This window comes from Bubalus bubalis, chromosome 13, assembly GCF_019923935.1.
Source record: "Bubalus bubalis isolate 160015118507 breed Murrah chromosome 13, NDDB_SH_1, whole genome shotgun sequence".
NCBI classification, from domain to species: domain Eukaryota; kingdom Metazoa; phylum Chordata; class Mammalia; order Artiodactyla; family Bovidae; genus Bubalus; species Bubalus bubalis.
This window is the reverse complement of record NC_059169.1, coordinates 12,135,274-12,146,152: the sequence shown is the minus strand read 5'-3', so window position 1 is coordinate 12,146,152 and position 10,879 is coordinate 12,135,274. Positions and strand designations below refer to the sequence as shown.

Below are 10,879 nucleotides of genomic sequence, written 5' to 3'. Positions count from 1 at the left end.
TATTTGAAATCTGCATCAATTTCCTTCATCTAAGGAAAGGCATTTTTTTTTAATATCCATTTTATCAGAGATATAATTCATATACCATAAAGTTCACTCTTTAAAAGTGTACAGTTGAGTGTTTAGTATATTTACAAGAGTTTCACATCCATCACCACAATCACATTCCAGAACATTTCACTCCCCCAAGAAACTCCAGACCTATTACCAGTCACTCCACATTCCCTCCCCTCCTCTCTTACTCAGCGCCCTCACCTCCCGGCTCCCGGCAACCACTAGTCCATGTTCAGTCTCTCTGAATTTGCTGATTCTGGAAATTTCATAACCATGTAACCAAAAAATATGTGACTTTTAACATTAGGTTTCTTTCACTGATAATGTTTTAAAGATTCATCCATGTTATACACTGTGTCAGTATTTCATTTATTTTTATTGCCAAATAATACCTCATTGTGTAGACAAGCAACATTTTATCTGTTCCTTGGTTGATGGACATTTGGATTGTTAATTCTTTTTGGCTATTATGCATAATGTTGCTATGACCATTCATGTACAAGTTTTGTGTAGATATACATTTCCATTTCTCTCAAGGATATACTTCAGTAGAATTGCTGAGTCATATAGTAGTTCTGTTTAACTTCTAAAGAACTGTCAGACTGTTTTGCAAATCGACTGCTCCATTTTACATTCCCATCAGCAGGGTACGAGGGCTCCAGTTTCTACACCAATCTTTCCACCAGAACTTGCTATTATCCTTTTTATTACAGTCATCCTTGTGGTATGAAATGGTACCTCATTATACATTTCCCTAATAATTAAGGATGTTGATCATCTTTTAATGTACTTAAAGCTATCGGTATCCATATATCTTCTTTGGTGGAGTGTCTATTCAAATATTCTGCTCATTTATTAGTTTTGGGGGGTTTTTTGGCTATAGAGTTGTATAGTTCTTTATACATTCTGATGTAAGTCTCTTAACAGCTATATGATTTGCAAATATTTCTCCCATTCTATGGATTGTCTTTTAATTTTCTTGATGGTTTCCTTGCAAGCACAAAAGTTGTATCTGTTTTTTTTTTTTTTCTTTGTCTTTTTGTGATTTTGGTGTCACATCTAAGAAACCAATGCTTAATTCAAGGCCATGAAAATTTGATCTCATGTTTTCTTCCAAGAATGTGATAGTTTTAGCTCCCACATTTAGATCCATGCTTCATTTTGAGGTCTACACACTGTGCAAGCTAGCAGTCCATTTCATTCTTTTCCACGTGGATATCATGCAAAAGATAATATCAAGTTGTACCGGCAATCTTTGTTAAAAAAAAGAGTGTTCTTTCACATTGAATGGTCTTGGTACCTGTATATATCAGCATTCTCCAGAGAACCATTAGCATACATTATAGAGAGATTTATCTTAAGGAATTAGCTACCACGATTGTCAGGCCTGGCATGTCTGAAATTGTAGGGCAGGCCAACAAGTGGAAATTCAGATAAACGTTGATTTTGTAATCTAGAGCCTGAACTTTGCAGATCAAGTAGCAAGCTTTCTTATGTTGCCGTCTTGAAGCAGAATTGCTTCTTCTTCTGTAAACCTGTCTTTGCTGTCCAGGCCTTCCACTGGTTGAATGAGACCCACTCACATACTGAGGGTAATCTGCTTTACTTGGATCAACTATTGTAAATGTTACTGACATCCACAATACCTTCCCAGCAATATCTAGACCAGGGTTTGACCAAACAACCAGGCTTCATAGCCTAGTCAAGTTGAAACATAAGACTAACCATCACAGCACCCTTGTCAAAAATCACCTGACCACAAATGTATCATTTATTTCTAGATTCTCCACTCAATTTCATTGATCTATATATGCCTATCCTTATGCCAGTACTGCTGTTTTGATTATTGAAGCTTTATGGTAAGCTTTACAATCAAGGTGTGAGTCCTCCAACTTTTGTTTTGTTCAAGATGTTTTAGCTATTTTGTAGTCTTTGCAACTCATACGAATTTTAGGACCAGCTTGTCCATTTCTGAAAAAAAAAATAAAAAAAGAAGTTGAAATTTTAATAGTTACTCCCTTGAATCTGGGCTTCCCTGGTGGCTCGGACGGTAAAGTGTCTGTCTGCAGTGCAGGAGACCTGGGTTCGATCCCTGGGTTGGGAAGATCCCCTGGAGAAGGAAATGGCAACCCACTCCAGTACTCTTGCCTGGAAAATTCCATAGACTGAGGAGCCTGGTAGGCTACAGTCCATGGGGTTGCTAAGAGTCGGACATGACTGATAATTTGAGGAATACTGCCATCTTAATATTGTCTTCAATTCATGTACATAGAATGTCTTTCCATTTATTTAGCTCTTTATAAATTTCTTTTAACTATGTTTTATAATTTTCAGTGTACGAGTCTTACTCTTTTGTTAAATTTGTTCCTGAGTATATTATTTTTGATGCTGTTATAAATGGGATTTCCTTAATTTCATTGTTTTGATTGGTCATTGCTAGTTTATAGCAACGTAATTGATCTTTGTATATTGAGCTTGTGTCCTGCAACCTCGCTGAGTTCTAATAGCATTTTTGTGGATTCATCTGGATTTTTTTCCATACAAGATCATGTCATTTATGAATCTACAGTACAATGTAAAATAGAAATGATGAGAATGGACATTCTTATCTTATTCTTGATGTCAGGGACAAAGCATTGATTTTTCCACCCAGGAAGCATGATATTAGCTGTGGGTTTTTCATCAATGGCTATTATCAGTTTAATGATGTTTCTTTCTTTTCCTAGTTTGTTGAGTGTTTTTTGTTATGAAAGGGTGTGGGATTCTGTCAAAGGCTTTTTCTGCATCATTGAGAGAACATTGTGATCTTTGTACTTTATTCTATTACTATGATATATTACATTGATTGATTTCCTTATGTTATACCAACCTGGCATTCCTGGGATTAACTCACTTGGTAATAGTATATAATCCTATTATATGTTGCTGGATTCACTTTCCTAGGATTTTGTTGAGAACTTTCACATCAATATTTATATTGGTAAGTGGCTCTTCTGAGCTGTCTTTAGTTTTGGTATCGGGTTAACATTAGCCTCATAGAATAAGTAAGTGTTCACTACACTCCTGTTTTTTGAGTTTAAGAAGGATTGGAGCTAACTCTTCTTTGAATGTTTGGTAGAATTTACAGTGAGTCCTGGAATTGTGAAAAGTTTTTTTTTAATTATTAATTCTATCTCTTTTCTATTCCAATTTTCTATTTCTTCTTGAATTTACTTTCAAAGTTGAGATTTTCTAAGAATTTCCCCATTTTATTTAGGTTATTTAATTTGTTAGCATATGATTCCTCATAGTATTCCCCAATAATTCTTTTTATTTCTGAAAGTTTAATAGTGATCCCCTCTTGTCTTATTTTATTTTGGGGGGCTGTGCTGTGAGGGTTGGGGGATCTTAGTTCCCTGACCAGGGGCTGAATCTGGGCCACTGCAGCGAAAGCACCAAGTCCTAACCACTGTGCTGCTGCTGCTGCTGCTGCTAAGTCGCTTCAGTCATGTCCAACTCTGTGTGACCCCATAGATGGCAGCCCACCAGGCTCTCTCGTCCCTGGGATTCTCCAGGCAAGAACACTGGAGTGGGTTGCCATTTCCTTCTCCAATGCATGAAAGTGAAAAGTGAAAGTGAAGTCGCTCAGTTGTGTCCAACTCTTAGCGACCCCATGGACTGCAGACCACCAGGCTCCTCCATCCATGGGATTTTCCAGGCAAGAGTACTGGAGTGGGGTGCCATTGCCTTCTCTGCCTAACCACTGTACCACAAGGGAATTCCCCCCTTTTTTATTTCTAATTTTAGTAATTTGAATCTTCTTTTCTCGATCAATCAAGCCCAAAGTTTATCAATTTTTTGACTTCCCAAAGAATACAAATTTTTTTCTATATTGTTTTTCTATTCTCTATTTCATTTATTTCCTTTCTTTTTATTTCTTCTTCTTACTCTGGGTTTAGTTTGCCCTTTTCCTAGTTTCAGAGAAATTAGATTATTCATTTGAGATCTCTCTTCCTTATTAATAAAGATCCTTACAACTCTGAATATTCCTATGAGAATTGTTTTCACTGTATCCCCTAAGTTTTGGTATCTTATGTTTTCATTTTCCTCCATCTCACACTTTCTAATTTCTCTTGTGACCTCATCTTCAAGCCACTTTTTATTTAGGAGTGGGATGATTAATTTCTACTTATTTGTGAATTTCCTTTGTTCTTAATCTCTAATATCATTTTACTGTGGATGGAGAACGTACTTCACATGACTCCAATCCTTTTAAGCCCACTGAAGCTTGTTTTATGGTCTAACATATGATCGATCCTGGAGAATGTTCCCCATGCACTTGAGAAGAATGTGCATTCTGCTGTCACTGGCTGGAGTGCTATAGAGAGACGTCTGTTAGGTCTTCTATTTATTGTTGCTTTTCTGCCTAGTGGTCCTACTCGTTATTCAAAGTAAAAATTGAAGTCTCCAACTATTTTATTAAATTTCCCTCTTCGGCTTATTAAAGCTTTACTTCATGTATTTTGGGGCTCTATGGGTAGGTACATATGTTTATAATTGTTAAGTCTTCCAGACTGATTGACACTTTTATCATAATAAAATGTCCTCCTTTGTCTCTGATAACAATTTCATTTTAAAATCTATTTTATCTAACATTAATATATCCATTTCAACCCTTTTTTGGATACTGTTTGCATGTATATCTTTTTCTATTCTTTTACTTTTAACCTATTTGTGTTCTAAGGAACAACATTAAACTTAAAAACTAAACTGTTGTGCTAAGTATATTTTTGTCTCAGGTATTAAAATGCAGCAAATGATGGCTTTAAAATCCATTTACCACATTTAAATGAAAATATCTAAATAATAAAAGATAGTCTTCCATCCCCCCCATCTCTTAACCAGTCCTTGATTTAACCCATAGCGGTTTATTCCACAGGATTAAATCTGGAGTCTTACTTACCTTCTAAAGGTTCACCAATCCATTTATTGTCAAACCAGCAGGGAAAGGAAATTCCTAAGCAAGGAACACTGCTCAGAAAGTACTGTACCATGTCTCCAAATCCCTGAGAATCAATTCTGGAAAACTGGAAGCAACGGAGAGCACTATAAGGTAACTGATTTTCATTTGAGTTCCTAAATCTAAGTGAACAAAGTACTCAGGACACCTGAGTTAGTTTTATTATTTTATTCTCTGGGAAAGCACTGTCCAATAAAAATATAACATGAACAAATGCAAATCACATATGTAAATTTTAAAGTTTCTAGTAGCCACATATTATTAAAAAGAAAAAAAAAGCCAAATTTATTTATTATTTAGCTAATAATTATAGTTTATTAATAAATATATTTTATTTAACCCAATATAATATCATTTCTACACATGACTAATACAAGATTATTATTCTTTGCTGTTGTTCAGTACTAAGTCATGTCCAACTCTTTGCAACCCCATGGACTGCAGCACACCTGGCTTCCCTGTCCTTCACTATCTCCCAGTTTTCTCAAATTCATGTTATTCTTAATTTCCTATTGAGTCTCTGAAATTTACACTTAAAGCACAACTTAATGAAAGCTAGCCACTTTTCAGATGATTAACAGCCATAGTCACTAATGGCTACCACACTGCACAGTGCAACAGTGGTATTTAAAGCTGAGAATTAGCCTTGAAATCCTCTATGATGACCAAATCAAACCTAAAATGTTTTTCTAAACCACAACTATTGTCCATTGCTTATATAATAGGAGCATAAAAATGTAATAACCTAACAGGTGGTACAATCAGAATTAAATTTACAAAATTTGGAAGTTCCAGTCTGCATTGGTTCAACAGACTGCATGGAACAGACTGGTTCCAAATCAGGAAAGGAGTACACCAAGGCTGCATATTGTCACCCCGCTTATTTAACTTATATGCAGAGTATATCATGCGAAATGTCAGGCTGGATGAAGAACAAGCTGGAATCAAGATTGCCAGGAGGACTATCAATAACCTCAGATATGCAGATGACACCACCCTTATGGCAGAAAGCGAAGACTAAAGAGTTTCTTGATGAAAGTGAAAGAGGAGAGTGAAAAAGTTGGCTTAAAACTCAACATTCAGAAAAGTAAGATCATGGCATCCAGTCGAATCACTTCATGGCAAATAGATGGGGAAACAATGGAAACAGTGACAGGCTTTATTTTGGGAGGCTTCAAAATCACTGCAGATGGTGACTGCAGCCATGAAATTAAAAGATACTTGCTCTATAGAAGAAAAGCTATGACCAACCTAGACAGCATATTAAAAAGCAGAGACATTACTTTGCCAACAAAGGTCTGTCTAGTCAAAGGTATGGTTTTATCAGTAGTCACGTATGGATGTGAGAGTTGGACTATAAAGAAAGCTGAGTACTGAAGAATTGATGCTTTAAATTGTGGTGTTGGAGTAGACTCTTGAGAGTCCCTTGGACAGCAAGGAGATCAAACCAGTCTAGCTAAAGGAAATCAGTTCTGAATATTCACTGGAAGGACTGATGCTGGAGCTGAAACTCCAATACTTGGGCCACCTGATGAGAAGAACTGACTCATTAGAAAAGACCCTGATGCTGGGAAACATTGAAGGTGGGAAGAGAAGGGGACGACAGAGGATGAGATGGTTGGATGGCATCACCGACTCGATGGACATCAGTTTGAGTAAACTCCGGGAGTTGGTGATAAACAGGGAAGCCTGGAGTGCTGCAGTCCATGGGGTCACAAAGAGTTGGATATGACTGAGCGACTGAACTGACTGAATCTGCATTGGTAATGATTTGTAACATTCATTAAGCATTTGCTCTGTGCCAGGCACTATGACAAGTATTTTAAAACATGGTGAAAGTTACTTCTGTTATCTCCATTTCATGGAAGAGGAAACTGGGGCTAAGAAAAGTTAATTAACTTGGGCAAGATCAAGCAGCATGTAAGTTGTGAAGTCTCTTTATGGCTGGCTCTGGAGCCTGTAAGCCTAGCCTCCAAATTCTACTGCCTCCCTAAAATGAATCAACCACTTGCAGACATATAGTGAATTTCATATATAAAGCTATGAGAGAGAGTCCAAATTTCCCCTGCGTGTGTTCAATTCAGCAATTTGCTGAGGGCCTATTGTGTTCAGTGCCCTTGGGAATCAGGTTTCACTCACCCCTGGCTGGCATGCTCTGACTGAAACTGACTGCTTCAGAGAGGGGCTTGAACATTTTGATAAAAAGCGGCAGAAGAAATGTGAACTATTCAGCATTTTTTATTTTGAGTAAATAGCTCTTCAACAGCTCTCAACTTTTTCTGCTTGCTCTCATCTAGGCAATTGATAACATCAGTAATGGAAAGAGTTAGAAATCTTCTTTATAAGCCAAGTGTCTACTAACTATTCTTTAAATTCATCCACGTACTATTTTAATTTGTATAATTGAAAGATTAATAGAAACTATACAGATATATTTTACACACACAGAAATGTGATTACACATTTATATCATATGTAGCTTTAAAAGTAATTATTTAAGGCCTGTTTATTATTTAATACCCAAATCCATCTAATAATAGCTGCAACTGCCAAGTAAATACGATGCAGATGCCACACTATGTACATTTACAAATGTTATCCTAGCTTTTACAACACTCCTATGAAGAAGTATTATTCCCATTTTACAGATGAGGAAACACAGCCAACTTTTTTTTCAGTATGTTATGTTATTGGGGAGAGGGCAATGGCAACCCACTCCAGTACTCTTGCCTGGAAAATCCCATGGATGGAGGAGCCTGGTAGGCTGCAGTCCATGGGGTCTCTAAGAGTCGGACACGACTGAGTGACTTCACTTTCCCTTTTCACTTTCATGCATTGGAGAAGGAAATGGCAACCCACTCCAGTGTTCTTGCCTGGAGAATCCCAGGGACGGGGGAGCCTGGTGGGCTGCCGTCTATGGGGTCACACAGAGTCAGACACGACTGAAGTGACTTAGCAGCAGCAGCGGCTATTAATAAAATACAAACATCTGTAAATAATATCATCACCTTAAACCTGTGTACAGTTACAGATGATAATACTTCCATTTACATCATCCAAACTGACTCTCATAATAAGTCGTGATACAGAAAGCCCATGTGCTTATAACTACCAGGATAGGTAATTAAGGTTCTTTTGGAGTCCTGCAGCAACTTTAAAAAAATTACAAATTGTTCATTTGGGAGAATCTTATTTTATTTGCATTCAGCACCTAATGAACCAGAAATGACAGACAAGACCAAATTCTACCACAGCTGACAGGAGCTTCCACAGAAGTTTTATAAGCCTCATTTCCCCAGTCTCCTCCCATTTTTAGGACAGGCCCATCCATGCCCAGAAAACGAAGAGCAGCAACCAGAGAGGATTCTGAGGCTCTCTTTTGCCTCCTGTAGCTTTATAAACAGACTGATGGCCAGTCAGCACAGTGCCTTCTCATAAACTTCAGATATCCTAAACTACCTAGACGTCAGGTCGCAGGTGACAGAAACTTGCAGCTTTCCATTTTTCCCACCTCACTGTCTTTTACAGTGAGTTGTAAATGCCCTAAGCAACTATGCCTCCAGAATTTAATAGAGGTCTGGAGAATTCCAGACTGTACAGTCCATGGGGTTGCAGGGTCAGACACGACTGAGCGACTTTCACTTTCACTTTCAATAAGCTAAGACAAAGGCATCAAGAGCTGGCTGTTTTCCCAGTTAACCAGCCCAAAGCAATGCCAACCCATTGGCAGTAAGACTCAAAAAGTTTTCTGCTCCTCCATTTCATTCCCAATTATACTTTAATGTTAGAACTTTTGTGATTAGTAATATCATACCTTATCAACCATTATTATTCCTTTTTATAGATGAGACATTGAGTTTTAAAGACATTAAGTGCTCACTGAACTTCACATGACTAGTAAGAGACTAAAGACTCAAACCGGTTCAACTCAAGTTCAAGGTTCTTTATATTAAACCATCTAATCTCCTTGGGAAATAAATCTCTATTCTTGTGGACTGCCTTTATACAATATCTGAGCTATTTTCTTATGGGGAGATAATACGCAAAAAACAAACTGCATTATCTCCATGGGAAACTGGTTTCCAGTGCAGTAAATTCCTAGAAAGCCGAGCATTACAAACTCTTCTAAGGTGGCAGGCAGCCCTGCTGCTAAGAGGACAGTAGGTCTTGCGATCTATCCACCTAGTAGGTGTTCTGGATGCCAAAACTGGTCTCAACTGTTCTGTTACCTACTCCAAGGTTATAGGCATTTCTCCCATTTGGGAATCTCCTTATTCATTACCCTTAAAAATCTCCTTCTCTTTTGATTAGATGCTTACAATATTAAAAGAAAGATGGGCTGTCCGTCCATATTCTAGCAGTTGATGTCACCACTAATACGAACTTGTGTTGTTTCTAGCCTGAAATAATTTTATGCTTTTTTGCCTCATCAAGCTTCCTATTTTGACAAATCTGTAGACTTAGGTTGTGGTTTAGTTGCTCAGTCATGTCCAACTCTTTGCAACCCCATGGACTGTAGCCCAGCAGGCTTCTCTATCCATGGGATTCTCTAGGCAAGAATACTGGAGTGGGTTGCCACTTTCTTCTCCAAGGGATCTTCCCGACCCAGGGATCAAACCCGCATCTCCTGCATCTCCTGCACTGGTAGGTGGATTCTTTATCACTGAGCCACTAAGGGACCTCTAGGCTTAGGTTGGATTTTCTATTATTTGAGATATTTGAGATAAATATATGTAATCTACAGAGTCATTGCCTATAAACACACATACTACAGCAGGTGTTAGATCAGGCCATACTCTGAGCAAGCCTGTAGGCAATTCACTTCATAGGTAAGCTAGTCATTAAAAGTAATTGTTGTAGTAGGTAATTCCCCAAATCCTAATAAACCTTGGGTGAGGTTATTAAGCCTCCTCAGAATCCAGACATGTCCACTGCAAAAAACAAAAATCAAAACCTACCCCAAATTAATGTACACAATGGTTTGTCTTTGAAGAAATAACGTGTTGTAAGGATGACAAATTGTCACACCTAAGAAACATCAATTCTACAAAGCTAGGTTGGCAATCTTCTTATGGACACCACCGTCACAGTCAGAGATAAAACTCTCTAAGGGAGTTTTCTCCATGAATCAGTCAGAATTCTTTAAAAATATTTTGGCCAGCAATCATAGTTTCATGTGGATCCCTGGCAGCTCAGCTGATAAAAGAATCCGACTGCAAAGTGGGACACCTGGCTTGGGAAGATCCCCTGGAAGAGGGCATGGCAACCCCTCCAGTATTCTTGTCTGGCAGGCTACAGTCCATGAGGTCACAAAGAGTCAGGCACAACTGAGCACACCTAAGCCACAGCACCCAAGCCTTGGCCCACAGATTCTGGACACAGTGGTCTAGACTCTAAATGTACAGCCGAGGGTTTATCATTCACTCAGAAGCAAATGTTGCAAGACTTTCAAAGACTAGAACCTCAATAGAATAGTCAATGGGAAATTAAATCCCCTAAATAAATACTACGAGCAGCGAGAAATGTAGTCATCTCTATGTACTCGATGTGGAAACTTCTCTCTACAAATGTGTCTTCTTGAGACAGAAATGAATTGTCATTTTCTTCACTGTCACCTTTAGCCCAATGCATTGGACACAGTAGGAACTCAACAGAAGTGCCCTTTGATTGGAACATTCCTACTCCCTCAGCCTTTGGCACCTCCAATGAAGGCAGATTGGGGGTATTATCCATGCATTGAGTGAAGCAAAAGTGTTATTTGCTCAGTCCTGTCCCACTCTTTGCGGCCTGTCCGTGGAATTCTCCATGCAAGAATACTGGAGAGAG

At 38.2% G+C, this 10,879-nt stretch overlaps 1 long non-coding RNA gene across 1 annotated transcript; it reads right to left on the bottom strand.

The window, feature by feature from the left end:
• Positions 1–413: 413 nt before the first annotated feature.
• On the bottom strand, positions 414–5,123 carry LOC112578411. Its single transcript, XR_003102661.3, has 2 exons — positions 4,997–5,123; positions 414–2,025 (listed from the first exon to the last, which is right to left on the bottom strand). It is a non-coding gene; the product is annotated as an uncharacterized LOC112578411 (long non-coding RNA).
• Positions 5,124–10,879: the final 5,756 nt, after the last annotated feature.